Source organism: Natator depressus, chromosome 1 (genome assembly GCF_965152275.1).
Source record: "Natator depressus isolate rNatDep1 chromosome 1, rNatDep2.hap1, whole genome shotgun sequence".
NCBI classification, from domain to species: Eukaryota; Metazoa; Chordata; order Testudines; family Cheloniidae; genus Natator; species Natator depressus.
Window position 1 is genome coordinate 263,469,958 of NC_134234.1, and position 20,864 is coordinate 263,490,821.

The 20,864-nt window shown below is 41.6% G+C and overlaps 1 protein-coding gene and 1 long non-coding RNA gene across 9 annotated transcripts in view; one reads left to right on the forward strand and one right to left on the reverse strand.

The window, feature by feature from the left end:
- The window catches only part of LOC141980537 (uncharacterized), a 51,091-nt gene extending 37,618 nt beyond the window's left edge, over window positions 1-13,473 (reverse strand). The window contains exons 1-2 of the long non-coding RNA XR_012637574.1: window positions 13,379-13,473; window positions 5,829-5,923 (exon numbers count right to left, since the gene is read on the reverse strand). This is a non-coding gene — a long non-coding RNA (uncharacterized LOC141980537). The remainder of the gene's footprint in view (window positions 1-5,828; window positions 5,924-13,378) is intronic.
- The window catches only part of ANKS1B (ankyrin repeat and sterile alpha motif domain containing 1B), a 749,199-nt gene that overhangs the window by 527,938 nt on the left and 200,397 nt on the right, over window positions 1-20,864 (forward strand). The window lies entirely within an intron of this gene.

Here is a 20,864-nt window from a genome sequence, read left to right on the forward strand (position 1 = left end):
CTTAATACGATAAGTTCCAAGAAGGATGATGTTCTTTGTGAAGTTAATTGCAGAGTAATCAGAGTCCATTTTGTGCTTGGCAGCAAGAATAAAACACCTTATACCCAAATACTCACTGAAAATACAGATCCAAATATGTCAGCTAGATTCAGTTGACTATGTGCTTCAGTTTTGCACAGATCCCTTCTTACCTGCAGAAGGGAGCAGATCTGGGCAAAAAATTTTGGCCAAAACTTTTTTTGACAGTACTAAAACATTTTCATGTCTGTTTTGCCAAACTGTTCATGTAAAAAAAAAAAATTCCAAAATGTTGAAACATTGACATTTTTAAAATGAAACGTTTTGATTTTTGTTTGAAATTACTTTGTTTGACATTTCCTTCAAATTTTTAAAAAGTCAAAAATGTAAAGTAATTCTCAGTTGAAATGAAACATTTTGTTTCACATTGAACCACATTTTTCATTTGACCCAAAACATTTTTTTAAACTTTTTACCAACTTTTGATGTGCTTGACCCAATTTTTTTTTTAATTGCCAGCAAATTGAAAAATCTGTAATTTTCACAGCTTTAGCAGTGAGATCTGTCACAGGCTCACAAGGGTTCCAGTTTAATTCTGTTGTCCTGTTCACATAAAAATCAGGAGGTACACATGTAAAACTCATCAACTTTAGGTTGCACCCATCTGATTAGTTAATGGTTGTGAGGCAAGCCTGACTAGGTCGGTTACCTGTTGTAAAAATAAAAGGAGTACTTGTGGCACCTTAGAGACTAACCAATTTATTTGAGCATGAGCTTTCGTGAGCTACAGCTCACTTCATCGGATGCATGAAGTGAGCTGTAGCTCACGAAAGCTCATGCTCAAATAAATTGGTTAGTCTCTAAGGTGCCACAAGTACTCCTTTTCTTTTTGCGAATACAGACTAACACGGCTGTTACTCTGAAACCTGTTGTAAAAATGACAACTTATAGATCCAAACTGTCAAAATGTATCTTAAGCCAGGCTCAATTTGTGTTCACTAAGTTACATGCATGCACAGTTTGTGTACATCGTTGTCTGGCTATACCAAAAAGGGGGACAGGAGACATTTGACATGGGTTTAATCAGGCTGCAACTTTATTATTAGATGTCTGGGACTATCCGGCAGATGAAAGTATACAGTGCAGGTAACCCCTATGTTTATTCCATAATTGCCTGGGGGGCTTTTACCAGCTCCCCCCTTTTCCATCTAGGTCCCTCCAGCAAATCCATTGCTGGGACCTTACCATCCACACACACACACCCACCCACACAGGACGGTTAAGGTGGGCTATAAGAATGGGGGATTGGCTCCCTGCCATACCAATCATAGGAGTCCCCAACCGCTCCCCATTTGTTCCTTTAATGAACACTTCTTTAAGTCCTTTTCCAAGCCATTTATCTGGTCACTGTATCCCTTCCCTATGGAATACCTGCACTGGACATCCACCCTACATTTAAAAAATGAGTTGCAATATACAGGCTACCGCCCTTCATGCCATGCATGAACAGAGCCCTTCCTGAACCCACTGTGGGGAAGGCAAAAAACCCCAACTGCACCCAAGCCAATATGTTAGTAAGGGAAAAATTCCTTATCAGCCCCCCTAAACAAGGGGCAGCAGCTAGCGCAATGCTCACAGCAGGTCTTGACCAAACCTGGTATTTCACCACCTAAATGGGAGGGAGGGTGAGTCCTGCATCAGCCTGCTCCATGTAAAAGGGAGGCTTCAGACACAGAGCTGCCCCTTTTAAACCCTCAAACCTAGGGGATGAGTCAGTGACCATGCTGACCCTTTTGCAGCAGTTTTCATCTCCCCTGCCTTAAAGCACTGTTCCCTTCATTTGGCCCACCCCACCCACGCTTAAAGGTGTAGGGCGGTCATTGGTGACCACAATACTTATACAGTGCATAGTTGAGGTGTGTAAATTGTTGGTGCATGAATAATAGTGTGCAAAAATGTTGCCTAAGATTGTGTGTGCACAAGTGGGTTTTTAAATGTGACCCAGAACACTGTGTCAACTCTGTCTATTTAAGTTCTGTAATAATTGCTTCTCTCTTGTCTCCTAATGTTCTGAACAAGAGAGTAAACACCAGGCTAATGAAATTTACAGATGTTACTATGTTTGGAGGCATTGCAAAGAAGTGAGGACAGAGAAATAGAATAAAGAAACCCAGATGGACAGAAAATAATAAAATGAGATTCAAGCTGGAAACATGAAAGTTATAAATATCTGTGGGAACACATTCACATCACGGGGGGAGGTGTCTAAAAACAATAATGCTGACAGTCTAAGGAGGATATCTTGCTAGACATGTGATAGAGCACCAAAAGAGAGACCAAAGTAGTTCTCACTTATGAAAAGTATCACAGTGCTAGGAGCTAATAGTTCCTAATGTCACTACACCTGGAATATTTCATTTAGTTCTGGGCACCTTATTGTCAGAAAGATATTGACCAGAATCCAGACAAACAACAAAACTTGCAAGGTGATCAATGAAAATTTATAAGAAAAGGTTAAAAGAGTTAAATATCTATATCTGTGTATGTAAATCTTCACTATGCAATGTGAAAGGAAAATGATAAATCTACATATATATATGAAGAGTATAAACACTAAGGAGGCAGAGGAATTTATTTAGAATGGTACAAGGGGGTATGACTGAAAATAATAGGATTAAATTAAGAAAAGAAACACTAAAATGAATTAAAGTAACTTCCTGATACCATTTATAAAGGCTGTGAAGCAGTCTCCCAAAGCAAGTAGTGCATCTATTGGCACATATAAAACCAGAGGAAAAAACAATAGTGTGCAATAGGGGAATGGTCCTGCAATGGAAGGAGATGAACTAAAGACCTAATGTGTCTTTTCCATCCCTTACTCTTAGGTTTCAATGGGTTGTATTATATATTAGCATCTAACATCCCCTGAAGGGAGCTTACATTTGCAATTACAGTTTACAAAATGGCATTAAAAAAATCACTGTAGTAAATGAAAATTCCACTAGGTGGGCCTGGTGTTCTTCTAACAAGTATCAAGAATTTAGAGTGTTCTAATTGTCTTGCTTTGCCATCAAATACTCATGTCTCAAACGATGCTCCATATGTCAGATCCTGAAAATGTGGATATTTTCCCAATGGATATATTAATATCTGGTTACAGGTATGTCAGTATGAGACATCTTAGTATTGTTAAATTGCATTGGTGAGTTACAGTGTAGTGTTTATCAGTTAAATCACTGCTGGAGCTACATTCTCTCCCCCTCTCCCCCAAGTTCTACCTATGCAGCTTTGCTGAAGTCTGTAGTGTTGCATGGATGTAAGTGAAGACAAAATTTAGTCCAGTAAACATGGCCATATCATTTCAGTGGACATTGAGCCAGTTTTATTTTGTATGGCAGCATTAATCTGCTATTATATTTAAAGGACTGAAATATGTTTAGAGGATGCTGCAAATTCTACCAGAGTTAAAACCAGGGCATTTCCCCCTTTATATTATGTTGTTTTTGTTGGTCCTTTTCTTTGGTGCATGCGGTTTGAGCTAGATGACAATTTCAAAAATTGACAAATCCAGTATTCACTTGAATAAAAAAACTGAATTTGCTTCAGCTGTGTTTGTTGCTCACATATTTGAGTGAATGAATTGACTGTCTGGAATGTTCACATGAATTTTGAGCAAATATTAGAGAATAGTAAAGAAAATAAATGTTGAGTATTTGCACCAGAAACTTGATTATAAGACATGCTCATCCAGACAGGGAGCAGAAACCATGCTAGATGAACTATGTGTCCAGTCAAAATTAATCAGCAAACAGTAGCTCTCCTGTAGAATTTTGAATACTGACAACTAAATGCTTATGAACAAATCACAGACCAAACATTATTTTATGTTCTTAGCGGACACTGCAATCTACAAAAAAAAATTAGACCAAAAGGAGCACAACCAGCCCTTCCAATTCCACCTTCTCAGCTTCCTTCATTTCTCCCACCCCAGGTAGCTGCTGAATCCACTTTTTGAAAAACATTGACACTAGTTGTCTTTTTTGATAGTACTTTCTACAGACATTTCAGACTTTGAGTAAAACAGTCTCTGTTAAAGTGCCTTTAAGCCAAGCTTCTGTTAGTTTACATTTGTGCTGCTTTGTGCTACCAGCTGCAGTAGTTCATAGGAGTAACTTCTCAAAACTATGTGCACCTTGGTTAGGTCACTTTTCATTTCTTTTGGTGAAATTCACCCATTCCCTCACAAAACCTGAGAAATCAGATTTGCACAAGGTACAAAGCCATAGGGTTGCACCACCTGGCTTCATCTTCTATGCCAGCCCATTCCCTTTGCCTCATGCCCAACAGCTCTCTTGAACAGGGACTACATTGGCTGACAGATGTGTGGGGGTGGGGGGAGGAGGGATTGGTTTTTGTTTTATTTTGTTTTTGTAAGGTGGATGTAGGAGGGACATTTATTTTAAGCAATGGACAAAACTGAGATCAGAGGCAATTTGCTGACAAAGAAGACATCAAAAGAAACTGTCACACCACTCACCAGTGTGATGACGTTCAACATGCAAAATAAACAAATATAAAAAGCATTGGGATGTGCTGATTTGGCCGATGTTCACAAAACTCCCTATTTTTCTGTACAAAAAGAGAAGAAACCCTAGAGAAATTCTAAGACAAGAAAAGGAAACAGTTCTTCTGATGCCACGATCCCTCTCTTATCTTGCAATAGCCAACTATCCATATCAAAAATATAGAAAGTGTGTGAGATGAGATACTTTTTAACAGTTCACAGGGATCCAGGCAAAAAAATACAACATAAATAGAGGATCAAATGTACAACAGATTATGATTTGTGTTTTGAAATTGTGGTACTGGCAGACCAGGTGCCAGCTCATGCCAAGGCCTCTAGGCCTCACTGAACACTGAGAAATGCATAGCTGGAAGCCAGTCTGGTTCACCTGTGTGATAGTACTGTTAAAATAGATTTTAGAGTTATAAAAAAATGTGTTTAGACTTGATTAAATGCTTGTAGGACGTTGCATCTATTGATCTCTCTTAGAACAGCCGTAACCCAGGGTATAAAGTTATATTGAGTGTTTACATTGTAAACCTCTGTAACTGTGCAACTCACCAGGAAAGAAGCATTAATTACTGTAAAGCTTTCACATTACAGAAGCGTCTATTACTTTTTGAAGCCTAAAACTGTAACTCATTTGTGTGTGTATGTTTTAAGCTTTAAGCTTGTAAATAACTCTTATTTCTTCTTCCTAATCAATAAATCTTTAGTTAGTTATTATAGGATTAGCTACAAGTATTGTCTTTGGTGTAAGATCTGAGGTGCAATTAATCTGGGGTGATTGGTCCTTTGGGACTGGGAGTAGCATGAATATTGTTGTGATTTTTGGTGCAAGGGGGCATCTGTCACAGAGACAGGCTTGCCTGGGTGACAAGATAGGCCGGAGTGCCCAATGGGACTGTCTGTGACTCCATGTTTAGGCTGTTATAGGGCTTGAGGAATTCACGCTTGATACTTGGTTGAAGAAATCTAAGTATAGAACACACAACCAGTTTGGGGTCTGCGCCCTGCTTCTCAACAGTCTTCCCTGAGGTTGGCACTCATGGTCATGAGCCACTCCAGACAGCTTGACAGAAATACCTTTGTGGTTTGTGTTATTTTAGAAGGACAATAAGACCACTTAGATGGAGAGAGATTAATGCAGAGAGATTAATTCTCCCATAGCCAAGCCCTTGTGTCCTGCAATTAATCCCCCGATAACCAGTTTTAAACACATAATGTTGAAAGTCCATGCACTTACCAGTGCAACATGTGGCAACTGAGGAGGGCATTGGTGATAGATAAATAGATCTCCCTGAAAACTTTGATCTTTGTGCTTCAAACGTCAACAGGGATCTGATGAGTTAAATGAGAATTGGATGTTACTACTTTAAAGATAATTTGATCACTATTGTTGTACATTATTGGCTACTGGGGAGTATCATTATGACCAATACTAATATATGGGGAAGTATGGGGAACCAGTGAAGGGCAGTACATGGTGTGAAGACCAGCAAGCCTGAGCCACCATGCTTCACTTTAGACCACATGTCATCCGTTAGACAAATGAGTGGTACAGAATACTAGAATTCCAATAGCCATATTATAAAAAACCCACATGATGTGTGAAAGCAAAATAATTTTCAGCCAACACTTGGCATTTAGAGTGTGTCTCACTTCTGGGAATAAAAACAATAGAACCCTTTCATTGTGACTTTACCATCTGCACTTTCATAACTGGAATCATAGTAAACTGAAAGATTTTCTGTTCTTTTCTTCTGGTATGCTCAATGCAATGCTTCTATTCTATCTTTAATAATGTCTGTCATTGTGTACTATTATTACTAGAGTACCAACCGATTGTATGTAGTTTCCAATGAGAGCATATAAAATGTCACTGCCAAAACTGGCAACTTTTACCTTCTCTTGATAGTACAATGTTAGAAACGATCTTAGTGTTCCACTAAAAGTCTTTAAAGAGTAGCTTCAGTCTGGATTCTGATCGCATACCTGTTTTTCAAAGTCGTAACTCCTTCATTCATTCATTTCAGTGACACTTCTCCAGGTTTACACAAGTATAACTTGGACTGGAATCAGGCCCATGCAGCATAGCGTGTTGTAAACTACAAGCAAACTTCTGTGACTTTGCTGGCAGATTAGCAATAGATACTATGCAGGTGGTCCTCAAATTCCCCCCAATTGATGATAATTGTCTGAGTTGAGACTTGACAATGTCAGACTCTCTCAGACTCTTCAGATGTGGAAAGAATCTGAACACTGACCTCGTTATCAGATTAAGTGAACATTGTCAATTTGAAAATCATATTTTTCAACCATTTATTTTTAGAATATTTGTCCTTTTACTAATCTGTTTGTCTATAGTTAGCAGTGTTTTATTTTGCAACCTTTTTTTGGTGGCCCGTACATTTTCCTAAACTGGAGTATGTATCTCAACAAACACCAATCTAGGAACATGCATGTAATTGTTGATGGAGGGAAACTACATTGATGTCCACCTATTGCCCCATTCCTCCGTTCAGAGTTTCTTTTCAAGTCCAGTCCCTTTTAGATTTCTTTTTTAAAGAATAGGTGCTTTAAAAAAAAAAGTACATTTTATTTTTGTTTCTTCCCCACGTTCTGATCACTGTCTTCTGAGTCAGTATGGGCTCTTGATACTAGTATGGCTGAACAGAAGGAGTTAAGGGAGACAGGGAGATACATAGACAAGACTTTCTGTGACACAATAAAGCAGTTCTGGTTTCACCTCCCCAGGCTGACAGCCTCTGTGCTGTTGAGGAGGAGGAAAGTCTCAGGGAAAGAGAACATAAAGCTGGAATGGAGGGAAACAATCCCATAGTTGGGAGCCTCCTTCCAGATGATGTCACGGGAATCTTTCACACTGAGGATACCCCAGTTATTAGGAAGAGACAGGTAATAGTAATGGGGGATTTGATTATTAGAAATATAGATAGTTGGGTCTGTGATGACTGGGAGAATAGCATGGTGAATTGCCTGACAAGTGTGAAAATTACAAACATCTAGTTAGCTTTATGTGCAGTGATGGGGAGAAGCCAGTGGGCATGGTACATGTAAGTACCAATGACATAGGGAAAAATGTAAGAGAGAGGTCCTGGAGGCCAAATGTAGGCTGCTAGGTTAAAGTTCAGGACCTCAATGGTAGCATTTTCTGAAATGCTTCCAGTACTACACACAGGGGCAGGTAGACAGGCAGAACTGCAGCATCTCAATGCATAGATGAAATGATGGTGTTTGGAAGAGGGATTTAGGTTTATTAGGAACTGGGGAACCTTTTGACAAAGGAGGAGCCTATAAAATTGAAAAGGTTGTAGAGGCGTTTTAAACTGAGGGAAAGCTGACGGGGTGGAGGAGCACATGGTTCAGACAGACACATCCCTTAGGGGAGGAGTAATTAAAAGAGATTCTCTAGATCCTAGTAAAGAAGACAGGATAGAAGTTTATAAAGCATAGATAGGAACTGAAGAGAAACAGTCAGATGAAAAAGAGTCCCCCAGCTACAGCCCAGGCCTTAATTAATCTTTCCGCCCCTTCTGAAGCATCTGGTTCTGGCCAGTCTTGGAAGACAGGATACTGGGCTAGATGGCACATTGGTCTGACCCAGTACAGCAATCCTTACATTCCGATGAAGTGAGCTGTAGCTCACGAAAGCTTATGCTCAAATAAATTTGTTAGTCTCTAAGGTGCCACAAGTACTCCTTTTCTTTATTCTAAACAGGGAGTTTTAATTAGTGTGAAAAATATTCCATTTTTGTTTCTCCCAATTCAGTTTTATCAGCAGCAGTTCGAAAGGTTTAAATTTTAATTTGGACTCTAACGTACCCTTTTGACATTGTGCTGTAAATACCACGTTAGCACATTATAGTGATTTACTTTATTACTGTATATTCCTCTTAAAAGCTGAACTTTTAAAAACTTGGGCAAAGCAAGGATATGGTAGTATCTAGATCAGCGGTCCCCAAACTTTTGAAGATTGCGCCCCCCACTTACCCTTGTCCCCGCTCCCCTAGAGCCAGGAGGGCTGTGGAGGTGCGGTGGTGGAACCGCAGCCAGGCTGCGGTGGGGGCCGGAGGCCAGCAGCCAGGCCCTTGGCCGGGTGCAGCTCCGCTCTGGCCTTGCCCCCAGCCTTGGCCCTGGGCCGGGAACAGAGCCGTAGCCAGCAGCGAGGCTGGGGGCTGGTGCGGGGCCATCGGTGGAGCCGCGCCGAGGCTGAGGACGGGGCCAGGCGCAGGGTCGGGAGCTGGGATGTGGCTGGACCAGAGCAGAGCTGAGGAGGAGCTTGGTTCCGCTCCCTTCCCACCTCTGTGGGGGCTGGCCCAGGCCCTGCCAAACCCTCCTGGACATTCCTCCACACCCCCGTAAGGGGGCCAACCCCTCACTTTGGGGACCTCTGGTCTAGATGCTTGTGACACACACACAGATAACTTAGATTATTTGAAATTGGACAATTTGTTAAAGTGGTGTATCTCATTACCAGTTTACAGTCCATCAGTCTTCTGTTTCCCAACAGGCACGTATTCTGAGATTCCACGATTTGCTCCCTATGGGTATTTGCTTGCTTTAGTAGCAAACAATAACTTCATTTGATAAGTTTACATTGATTTTGTAAGAAAAAGTCTGCTACTTTTTACTTCTGTCAGCTCTGTAGAGCCAACCCAGTCATGGAAGAATGAATTAAATTCTTTCTGGTTTGCCCATTAGCAGAGTCATTAAGTTATAATTGCAGAATCTTTGCTACTGTTGATGATGCATGAGCCAGAAAGAAGTCAACTTGACTTTCAGTTGCCAGGCTGAGTTTTCAGTACTGTCATTTAGAAAAATAATTTTTGAAATTGCAAACTAAGTCAGTATGAAAGACACAGAACTCCATGATCCACTTTTATGGAGCTGTTTTGCGGATGGTATGGAACAGTATTTTAGCGGTAGCAAAGAAGAGAAAATAATGGATTTTTGGCGATAGAGGGAGAAACAGCAAGATTTAGCAACAACCTGGAAATATGAAGGGAAATGAATGATATATGACACCATGTTTGTGAGCCTGGGTAAACAGGGCATGGGGTGAAAGATTGACATCTCCTTAGATATACTACAATTTGGTTTTAGGTCAAGGTCATTCTTTGTCTTTGTTTTTTACAATTAGCTCATTGGCTAAAACCCAAAGTCCCTCAAATTGTCTAATCCGAACAGTAATTTGTTATATCCCTCATGTGTTGTTTAGTCAGAGTATGATGCTAGGGTTTTTCTTGTGAGGCAAAGCACAGTGAAGTATTTCCTGTTGCTTTTGTTAAAATCCATTGTTGTTTTATAGGGTTGGGGAAAGTTCTCCCAGAATATAATTAGCTGGATTTTTATACAAGTATGTTGACCATTTTCTGTACACGTTTTTGTATCATGACCAAAATATTTGGATCTTTGCGCAGTTTCCTATATGAGTGTGCAGTGACCTATTTGTCCATATCCTCTCCAGCAAACATTCGGAATGTTAGACATCATTTGGTTGGTGATTACTGGAATATAGATGTAGCATGTAGTCATTTTCTATTGAGAATCTCTACATGATGGAGGTAGTGATTCATATTTTTGAAGTATATCTGCCCAAACGTCATTTTAGAGTACCTTGAAATTCGGCATTTCATTTTTCCTTTCATTTCACTGTGTGTGGTAACTTAACTATTTCAGCTCTATTCAGAGCTTTATAAAGTATGGTAATATCTTTATCTGGTTGTCTGAATCTTTTCAATATATTTTAAAACTTAAACATGGGTTACTGGATGTCTGTCCATCTGTGATTGCACTGTGGTTGCCATTAGAAAGCCAACACTTACCAACAGATATCACACCGTTACCACAATTATTTCCCATTCAGTTTCAGGAGGGAAAATCTGGGTTAACCCCAATCAAAGTATGTGTTAATTGTTAATGAATCAGGACTTTTTAATGGTTACTAATGTAATAATGTCAGAGATCTGAGTTCAGGTGAGTCAGACATGAAATCATTTACATGTGAAGGGGTTGATCTAGGTGTATTAGTTTATTGTGCTCCCATTAAGCTATGGTCTCATGAAGGCAAAATCTGGGATATCAGAAAGCTCAGGAAAGTTTTGTCTCATAGCAAATAAATGTGTTATAACTTGGCTTTTGTACCTTGCACCTTTGCATATTTATGGGATGGATCTAAGTACTTATATGACCCCATCATTTTAATATCTGAGCATCTCCTAGGTATTTGAAATAGTTATAACAATAACTAGTTCTCTCTCTCTTTCTTCTCATACCATAAGAGAAATAACTCCATTAATGTAATTTTGTGTGCATGCTGTCCTTGTTAAACTGAAGGAAAGCTAAAGCAAAGAAAAGAGTTTTTCATTTAGTTCTGGAAGTAATGAGTTTGGTATTCAGTATCTTTTGTCAGACTGAGTCCATAGTCTAGGCCCTGGTCCTGTGAAGGTTCTGTCTGTTGATAGGTTTCATTGTTTCAATGGAATGTAGCTGAATTTTACAGGGGCACGGGCATGGGCATGGTCAGACAGAGTTGATTTCTTGGATAGCTAGGGACAATCATGGGGGAGCATTGACTGTCAGGATGGAGAACTTGAATTGGAGTCTGTATTCATTGGGGAGCCAGTGCAGAGAGCAAAGCACTGGGATTATGAGTTCACAACAGCTTTTACTGCTAAACAAAGTGTGTGTGACTTATTCTAAGCACCATAAATTGTAATAATCAAAGCTGGAGATCACAAATGTGTGGATCCCCATGGCCAGATTTATGTTCAGTAGGATGGAATACAGATGGAAGTGAGCCATGGCTATTTGGGCATCCAGTAGTACTGAGGAGACCAAAAATGTCCCAAGGCTGTGGCCTGATTTAACAGTCTGAGGGAAAATGCTCACAACAGTGAGAGATGTGACAGATGAGGCTAGTTCTTCCAAGTGCTTTTCTTTTCCTACCAGCTTCACCTCAGTCTTGCCAAATCTTTACCATTTGCTGATTTCAGCTAGGTTCGGGAACACTGGGACATAGTGCTGTTTACATATGGCAATAAAGGACATGCAGAGCTGCAAGTTGTCTGCATTCTGGCACTTCAGCCTGCGTTGGCTCACCGGCTCACCCATAAGATACTTCTTATGGCACAAATCATCAGACGTCACTGTTACACGGAGTCTTACAAGTTCTTTTTCTTATGTATTGTAGTTTTTTGAAGAAATACTGTATTGTTGTTAGTTTGTTTTGTGGTTATGGGGTTTTTTTGTGGGGAGTGTTATGGCAAATAGCTAAAGAATTTGTTAATCTCTCCATATGAATCCATGCTTGTTGTGTAATTGCTTCTTGGGAACTGGGCATTGGATTTTGGACTGAGATTCCTGAAAGGGGGATTGCCTGTGTGCTGTTTGGGACCACCTCTAGTCAAAGGCTGATCTACAATTTAAAATGAACAAATTGCATTAAGCAATGCCCTGCTAGACTCCATGTCACTTATTTCTCCTCAAAAGAGGAAACTGACCCATGTGGCCCTGGCATCTGCTATATGGCCCCTATTACTATGGTATCTGGCAACAATTTTTATAGGTATGGAATAATGTGGGAGAAAAGGACTGAGTTTTGTGGGTCTCAACAAGTGAATGGTTTGGAGGTGGAGGAACAGTTGCCCTTAATGACCCTCTGGGTTTGATCTGACAGGGAAGGCATGAACCATATCAGGCCATTTCTGATCATCCCTTCGACCGTTTGGAGGTAGAACAGGAGTATTTGGTGAGCGAAGTATCTATACTGTAGAGAGGCTATACAGGCTGAGTACGGATGTGTTTTCCTTGTTTCCCACAAAAAGAAGGTAATTAGCAAAAGGAAGAAGACTTTTGTGTTTCTGGATTTGGTCTCTGCTTGTTGTTCTGGATAGCTTCATAGGAAGCTATCTAGATGTAACTGTTCTTCCATATGAACCGACAATAATTCCCCTCAGCAGCCAATGGTATGTTCTGTAGTTGAGTAGGCCTAGTCTAGGTTTAAAAATAATTTTACAGTCCAGAAAAATTCTGTGGGTCTTGACTCTGCTGTCTCTGTAGCAGAAAAGAGGTTTGTGTGCTCTCCTTCTTTCATGGCAATAACAAAAGTTTGTAGAAATTCTTTGCTCTGTATTTCTCGATAGCAAAGTGTGCTTCTGACTCTGAAGCTTGAGTTTTGTTTTTTCCTATTGCTAGCTGCTCTGTGTACTCTCTCATGAAGATCCTACTTTTGTTCTAATTTTATTTTACTCTTGTTATACTATAAAGGTCATTCCTAACTGAGTATCATATGTTTTTTCTTTGTGTATGTAAAATATTAATAAAAATTTGTCTGAACACTGTCACAAATTACATAATACAGAAAATGCTGTTTAAATTAGGGTTGTCAATTAATCTCAGTTAACTCAAGCAATTAACACAAAACAAATTAACTAGATTAAAAAATTAGTTGCAATTAATCAGTTTTAAACGCACAGTTAAACAATAATAGAATGCCTACTTAAATTTATTATAAATATTTTTTGATTTTTTCTACATTTTCAAATATATTGATTTCAGTTACAAAACAGAATACAAAGTGTACAGTGCTCACTTTATATTATTTTGGATTACAAATATTTGCACTGTAACAAAGATAAACAAAAGAAACAGTATTTTTCAGTTCACCTCATACAAGTACTGTAGTGCAATCTCTTTATTGTGAAAGTACAACTTTCAGATGTAAAGTACATTTTAGTTTTAACCATCAAATGAAAGTATGATTGAATGACTCACATTTATTGGCTCTTCCAGTTCTAAGTAAGATTTCATGGTTATGACAACTTCTTAGTTTTGCCACTGTCAGTCCAAGCTCCACTCCAGAACACTGTGGTGTATGTGAAAATTGCTCAGAGGCTGGCCAGAGCTTGACCACAGAACTAATCAGTGCTAGGACAAAAGATAAAGCCTTTCAAGTGCACTTTAACAAGGTCTTGGACAACAACCAAACCTCCAGGCTGGGAAGGCACATCTGCTCCTTCCTAAATGAGTTGAAGCAGATTCTGAAGCGTATTGCATCCACTGAGCCTCCCATGCTATTGAACAGCATCCAGGAACAATCTGGTGGCGTGTGGTGGAGGGGCAGAAGTTGGCAGCAGGAGCAGCACAAAGGTGGGGACTATGACAGGGATGGGGACTCTGAACGCTCCAGATTCTAGGGACTGACTATCAAAGCTCACCACTGGGAATGGAAGAGAGAACTAAGGAGAAGGACCTTCCAGACAAGGTATTTTGCTCATTATTAAAATGATTTTCTTGTGTGTGTTTTTGTGGGGCCAGCAGCCAAATTCATTGATGCACTGTGCATACCTTTTGTCATTTTAAGTGTGGATATGGCCTCCTGTAAGAAAGAAAGTTGCCCTGCCCTGCCCATCCATTTATAAGTCATCAGTAGGGCCCTACCAAATTCACAGCCATGAAAAACATGTCACGGACTGTGAAATCTGGTCTTGTGTGCTTTTACCCTATGGCAAACAGCCAGGGCATAGGAATCCCAGTGTGTTGTTAATTAATGCCTAGAAAACCAACTGCTTACATAAAGGAACCATCTCAGCCCCTCGCAGGACCACTACCAACCTTGTGCTCAGTTTCCCACCTTTGTTATGAATCTGGCTCTAGGCAACTGCTGTATTTTCAACTGTGTTGTTTCTTCTGAGCCTAGAAGTACATAGGCTTCCCCACTGGTAATTGAATTGCACAGTTACTGACACCAAAATGGTACTAGAATGGCACAATTTAAAAGTTTCAGAATAGATGCAGCCATCATTAAAGCCTATTCATAAAGCCAGATCTATTTATCACACTAGGCTACTTAGCAATTACCAGTTAGGCCATTTGTACTTGCCATTAATGAATCAGCCCAGTTGCACTTAGGTGCTGGGACTGGACAGCTGTCTACTACAGGTAACAATTTATCTTTGTTTTAACTTCTCTGTTTACCAGGTTTCAGATCAGTAAGCCACTTAAACATCCATTCTGCCAAGATAGTACTGAGTTTGCAAGGCAAAATAGCCTTTTCCTCTGTTGTAGCTGATAAGGCCTGTCCACATCACCAGAGTGTCAGCACTTAACATCAACTTATGTAACTCAATTATAAATCGAACAGGGCAGATTTGTCCAATACAAACAGATCTTAGACTGGTGCTGGAACATCCAGGGCTTCAGTGTCTACTACTGTGCTCTCATTTAACATCTGGTCCCATAGGAATGTGTATGTAAGACCCTAGGCTAAACCCCACTCCAAAAAAGTGGTAAATATTAAGAGCCAGATCTTCAGATGAGGTAAATCAGTATAGCTCCTGTTCCCACATATCCTTCATGTATTTCATATCTGAAACACAGTCAGGAAATGCATTGCACTGAATATTCTTCATGCTTTTCATTTCTGTTCCAGATGCTGTCAGAAGGGAGAAGACAGCACAAGACAACAAAGGCCACACACGAGTAAAAAGAGGCCAAAATAAGCATCAGCTGCAGAACAGCGCTGCAAGCTTCGTAAAAAGAACAGAAGACTGGAAGATGGCATCTTCCTTGTTTTACATAGGGAGCCAAGGAGGCCATCTGATTTGCTAAAGGCTCTGGAGCAAGGGAGAGGAAGAGGAATAAGCAAGGAGGAGGAGGACGACCCTCTCTGGTTGCCTACTGAGATCAGTATCTACCAGCTCTTAGTTAATATTTGGTCCCCGAGGGATGAGTATATGTAAGACCCAAGACTGAACCTTTCCCCACCCCAAAGTGTTAAATGTTAAGTGTGCCCAGGATAGCACTGCAAATAGAGAAAGAAGAATGGAGACTGCAGAAATCTACGCAACACGAGGAGAAAGTGGGATGGATGAAAATTGAATTATAGTTTAGACTCTGTGGTCAACCATCAGATGATTGAAGACTTATGTCAAATCTGTGTACCAAAAAGCTCAGATGCAACATGCCAACAGCATTGCCTAACTCCAGCATTCGCTCTCAGGCCTCCTCCTGCAGGACCAGAGCAGCGAGACAGGATGCCTCTGCCCACCACAGAAGTGGTGAGATAAAGAACAAAGGTGAAAGGAGATTTTCATTAAACCCAAAGCATTTATTAGCTCGCAAGACACACAGATAACTAACATACTGACCCATCCTCCAAACTGCAAAGTAACATATCCCAACCGTGGTTGTTAGAGATCAAAAACCATGTGGGAAACAAACTCCTCCAAGCCTCTACAAGCTCTCTTCACTGGCTCTGCTTCCTCTGGAGCATTCTCAATCAAACAATTTCCTTCCTCCGCACCGTCTTTCCTCCAGCTGCCCTGAGAGGCAGAAGAGTCTATATTTTAAGGACTTTCAAGCAATCCTAGCATGCTTTGCCATTAAAAGACTGACATCCAGACCTTCTCCCCTCACTCCTGAAATGGCATACTCCTTCCCCACTGTTGCAGAGCCAGTCTTCTCTGAATCAGGTGCTGAATCCACCCTTCAGGTAAGAGAGGGATAAACTTTTCAGGGCTAGCTTCCTGTCTTTCAACCCCTGGAACTGGGTAACCATGTTTTCTGTCAGTGGACGAAAGGGAAGCACTGATCCACCCTTTTCTCAGACCTACAGTCTTAGGACCTATGACAGAGTTCACTCACCAGAGTGGCACTTCCTGCTCGTTGTCTCGAGGATTAGCTCTCTCAGCTGGCGTGCCCTCTTATGGTGATGTCTCTCCTGCTGCCCTTTCCGCCTGCAGACCCAACTCAGCCCTGGAACCGCAGCATCCTTTTCATGACTCAGCCCTCCAGCTGTGCCACCATATGCATCTTCCCCCTTCTAAGGGGGGAATTAGTATCGCAGTCCAAATCCTGCCACGTCCCCAGTGGTGAGTGGGGGAGGACCCGGGCCCAACCGCTACTCCGCGTCCCAGCCCAGAGACCCTGCGGATAGCAGCCTTCTGCTGCACCTCTTTAACCTCCACCTCTGCTGCTTCAATTCCCTGCCGTCACTTCTTCGCCTTCTCAGGGCTTTCAGCCAGCAAGTCGCAGCCAGCCAGGAGCTCCCTCTTGCTCCCTCCTTCCTTGCCAGCAGCTGCCCTGTCCAAGGTGCTTCTTTCCTGCAGCCTGCTAGGAACACAGTCCTCTCTCCTTGGGCTCCCTGCAACAACTGACTGTCTCTGGCCCTGCAGCTCCCTTTTATGTGACCCCCATTGGGCCCTGATTGGCTGCTCCCTGTGCAGTCTCCCTAGGCTGCTTTTAACCCCTTCCTTTCTGGTATGGGGTGAACAGCCCATCACAGGGCCCTAACAAAATATGAACAGAGATAGAAAGTGCAGTTGTTAGTGAGCACCGATTTCTTTCCTGAGACCCTTTCTTTACTCTCCCCCCCCGCCCCAGCTTGTCCTGTCACATTCTCCTTTCTGCCTTCTCTGGAGCAAAATCAGAGGTAAACCAGGAGACACAATCTTTGAGCACATTTTTATGCTCCTGCTCATTTCAAATAGCAAAATTCTGTGTCCTCATTACAAGGTACCACCTATTTTCATATGAGTTGTGAGCTTTCATGTTTTGCAACCACTGTAATCCTTTTACTGTTCATTTTGAAAATAAAATGTCACCCATGGAAAAAAATTGATCCACTGCACTGCCCGTTCTCTTTCTAAACTGGCCTATATTGTTTCTCTCTGAAAAAGCTTTCCCCACATATAAGCTACCTGGCATTGTCCTCCTTTTCCTGTAACAATGCCTCTCCCAGGCCATCTTCAGAGGCATCTACTTGAACTCTGAATACGAGAAAAAAAAACAAGCACTGAAGTACAAACTGCTCATGTATATTCTTTTTTAATGCTTTGCAACCCAGGTGTACTGACTTGCAACTCCCGACATACATCACAGAAATAAGGAGGAGCTTCTTTCTCTCAGTTCCTTAAGAGGCATAACTCTGTACTAAAGTCCAAACTGAGCTCCCATTGCTAAAAACAAGTTTCCTCCTTCCTTCTGAGCATATCTTAAAACAAGTAGTGCACAAGGCATTCTTTCATGTGGGACAAAGTATATGGTGGGAATCACAACTCTGTAGTTTGGGCTTTCACATTTTCATTAATTAAATGTGAGGAATGAGGAGGAAAACTATAGTGAAACTAATGCATCCCCAGAATAGAGGCTGCGTGCCTCGCTAACGGTTCTTTCCATCTGTAGCGTCTGCCCAACACCAGAAGCGTGTTAGCTTTACTGGAAATTAAGTGATCCATCTCCAGAAGCACTTCTGCTCAGTCTTGTAGGTTATAAATTAAGGCTTCTTGCTAAATGAACAACTTTCCAAGACAAGTTGTTCTGCCCACTGACAAAACAAATACGTTACTGCTTCTCCTTTGTCCCAGTTTGTTTGGGTAGGTAACAATGGTCATATTTTCTATAAATGATCACCTTGTCATTTATATTTTTATGAGCAGTTGTAAAAATATTTGTTAGATTTCCAGCAATAAACTCTTTGGGGCCAGGTTTGTGTTTCTATTTGTACTGCACATCATCCAGCACACTTTTGCCAGTGGCAACAATAATGAGCTGGTCAAATACAACAAAAAAGAAAAAAACCACCAAAAATGGTCAATTAATATTCAGACAGCTCTAAAAAATAAGTAATGTGCATTTTCTATTCTGAATGAAACTACTTTTGCTGTAATGTACTGTTAGTTTAACTGGTGGTGATTGTGACTAAAGCTCTGCAAATAATCCGTAGTGAATAACGTATTCAATTAATTTTACCTCAGTTTCTGTATGTGAATTAGTCAGGAGAATCTTTCTATTTTCTCAGCTGTATTCACTATTCAAAATATTTCATGGAATAATTTCTCTGAATAACTCTAGGTCTACAGATTGTTCACAATTGCAGGTATTCAAAATTCAAATATTGAGCTGTTTTAGAGACATACAATTGGAAATAGTATGTTTCTGTTCCAGGACTAGTTGAAAGAAACGCTTAAAATCAGATGTCTATTGTGACTATACATATTTTCAAGTTCAGAATTTGCTTCATGTGAACGTTCTCTAATAAATGCTTAAAATGATCTGTTTCTGCAAAAAATCCTACTATTAATCTCATTCACTGCAATACGCACAGATAGTAAACACAAAGGACTGAAAACCCAGCCAAAGTAGATTCACTGTTATTCAAGCAAATCTTAATGGAAATGTTGAGCTATCCTATGAGATCTAGTTATGACCCACTGGTCAACCCAGATTTCCTTGGGCATGCTCACCTGGAGGTTTCTCTGAGCTGCCAGGGTAGAGATGACCTCATTTTCTCTACCTGGAAAATGGGATCACCTAGATCCTGAAATCTATGGACCCTTTGAAATAGAGGAGATAAATCATGAGTTCTAGATAGCTTGTGTTGGGTTAAGTGCAGGTCTTAGTCCCCCTTGTGACTCTGAGCATGTGTGTAGCCAACTTTACATACTAGCCCAAAGCATTTAGCTGTCAGTAAATATTCTTTCTGTGCTAGAAATTTTACTGACTTCAGTGGCACTACACTGATGTACAGCAGCAAAGGATCTAGCCTGGATTTTTTATTTATCTATTTAATATTACTTTTCAGGAAGCCTTCATAGAATTTTATAAAGCAATTAGCTTAAACATGTATGGACTTAAGCTACATTGTTAACTAGGCAAAGGTGATGTTGTTAGTGTGAAAATTACACACTAATCCCAACAGACTACAGTTAATGGAAAAGATGTAGAGAAAATATAATTTGCATGGCTATAATTTTGTAACGCCTAGCAGATTATAGGAAAAGCAGATGTTTCGCTTGATTCATTTCTTTGCTAAATTTGAACTAGATATTTATCAGCTATTACCACAGGAGATGCCTTTCACATGCAGTCTTGTCTCAGGTACCACTTGATGAAGAAAACATTAGAGGACTAGGGAAGACAGGGTATATGTAGACTTTTCAGGTAAGCAGACCAATTCAGTTCAGATAATTTTCTGATTTTTTTCCAAATGAGTTTATAGACTGGCTTCACCCTTCCTGACTGATACTAGTGCTAACCTTGTTGGTAAAACATTTTACCAGTAACAATCATTTGCAAATTCTAAACAATATAGGGGTCTGTGACAGGGTTGGGACTCACCACCACAGCACCTCCTGCCGTTCACTCTGGGAATTAGCTCAGTTCATGCAGAGCACCCTCCGCTGGTGGTGTCCCATCCATCTCTCACCCTCTGTTGGCGTCTCAACCCGCTCCCAGCATCCTTTTCAGGACACTGCCCCCAAGTCTTCACTCACCCGCTTCTGCGGAGGTTAACAGCAGTCTTTTCTCTTCAACCCAGCCACAGTGGCCAACCACATCCCCAAAGTCTAACCCCTTCTGTCAGGCATCAGGTGCAGTCTGCTGTGACCACTTCTAATGGCCTGGTGTAGCACAAGGGGGAAGGGGGGACTCAGGCCCGCCCTCTACTCTGGGTCCCGGCCCAGGGACACCCTGATGGCAGCCTCCCTGCCCTCCTTCGCTCCCCTTGTCCGCCTCTCCTTCAGCCCCCCTTGCACTTTGTGGACCCTTCTATCGGGGCCTGCAGCCTGGTAGGTATTGGGCTGGAGCTCTCCTCAGCTCCCCCAAGCCTGCAGGGCGGTGCAGTGACAGACCTTCTCCCTTGAAGGTCTGGGAGAGACTGCCTGCTCCCTTCCTGGGCAGCCTTTATATAGGGCCTAGCCTAGCCCTGATTGGCCGGTTGTAATACTGGCCTGACTGGCTCTCTAACAGGCCCTCCCTGATTGGCTGCCGTCTTGTGCAGCCGCTCTGGCCTGTTATAGCCCAATCTGGCATGGGGGTGGGGCACCGCCCCACCACACACCTCCCCCCTTAAGGCTATTCTCATGGCGGGGGCGGGAAGGAAGGGGATCCCAATCGCCCCAGCTTCCTTCACAGCTGGGCCCACACTCTGGAGCCACCTGCTTCCCTCTTCTAGGGTCTGGGTTCCCACCATAGACCGCTCTGGTCCTACGTGGGTTCCCCTCTCAGTTTGGGTCACCACTGTAGCCCCCCTAGCTCTTATGTGGGTTCCCAGTTTGGTCTGGGGTCTCTCTGCCCCTGACCGTTCCTTGGTTGGGGTCCCTGCCTTCCCTGTCCCATCAACCTGGTCAGGTGTGGGCTGGGACCCTTGATCGACGCTCCCCTTCTCCTAAAGGGGCAGTGTCTTTTTAAATAGCCCTCTTTGTGGTACTGGAAGCACCTCTTGTGTCTGCTCTTGGCCACGGCCCTCCCACAACTTGTT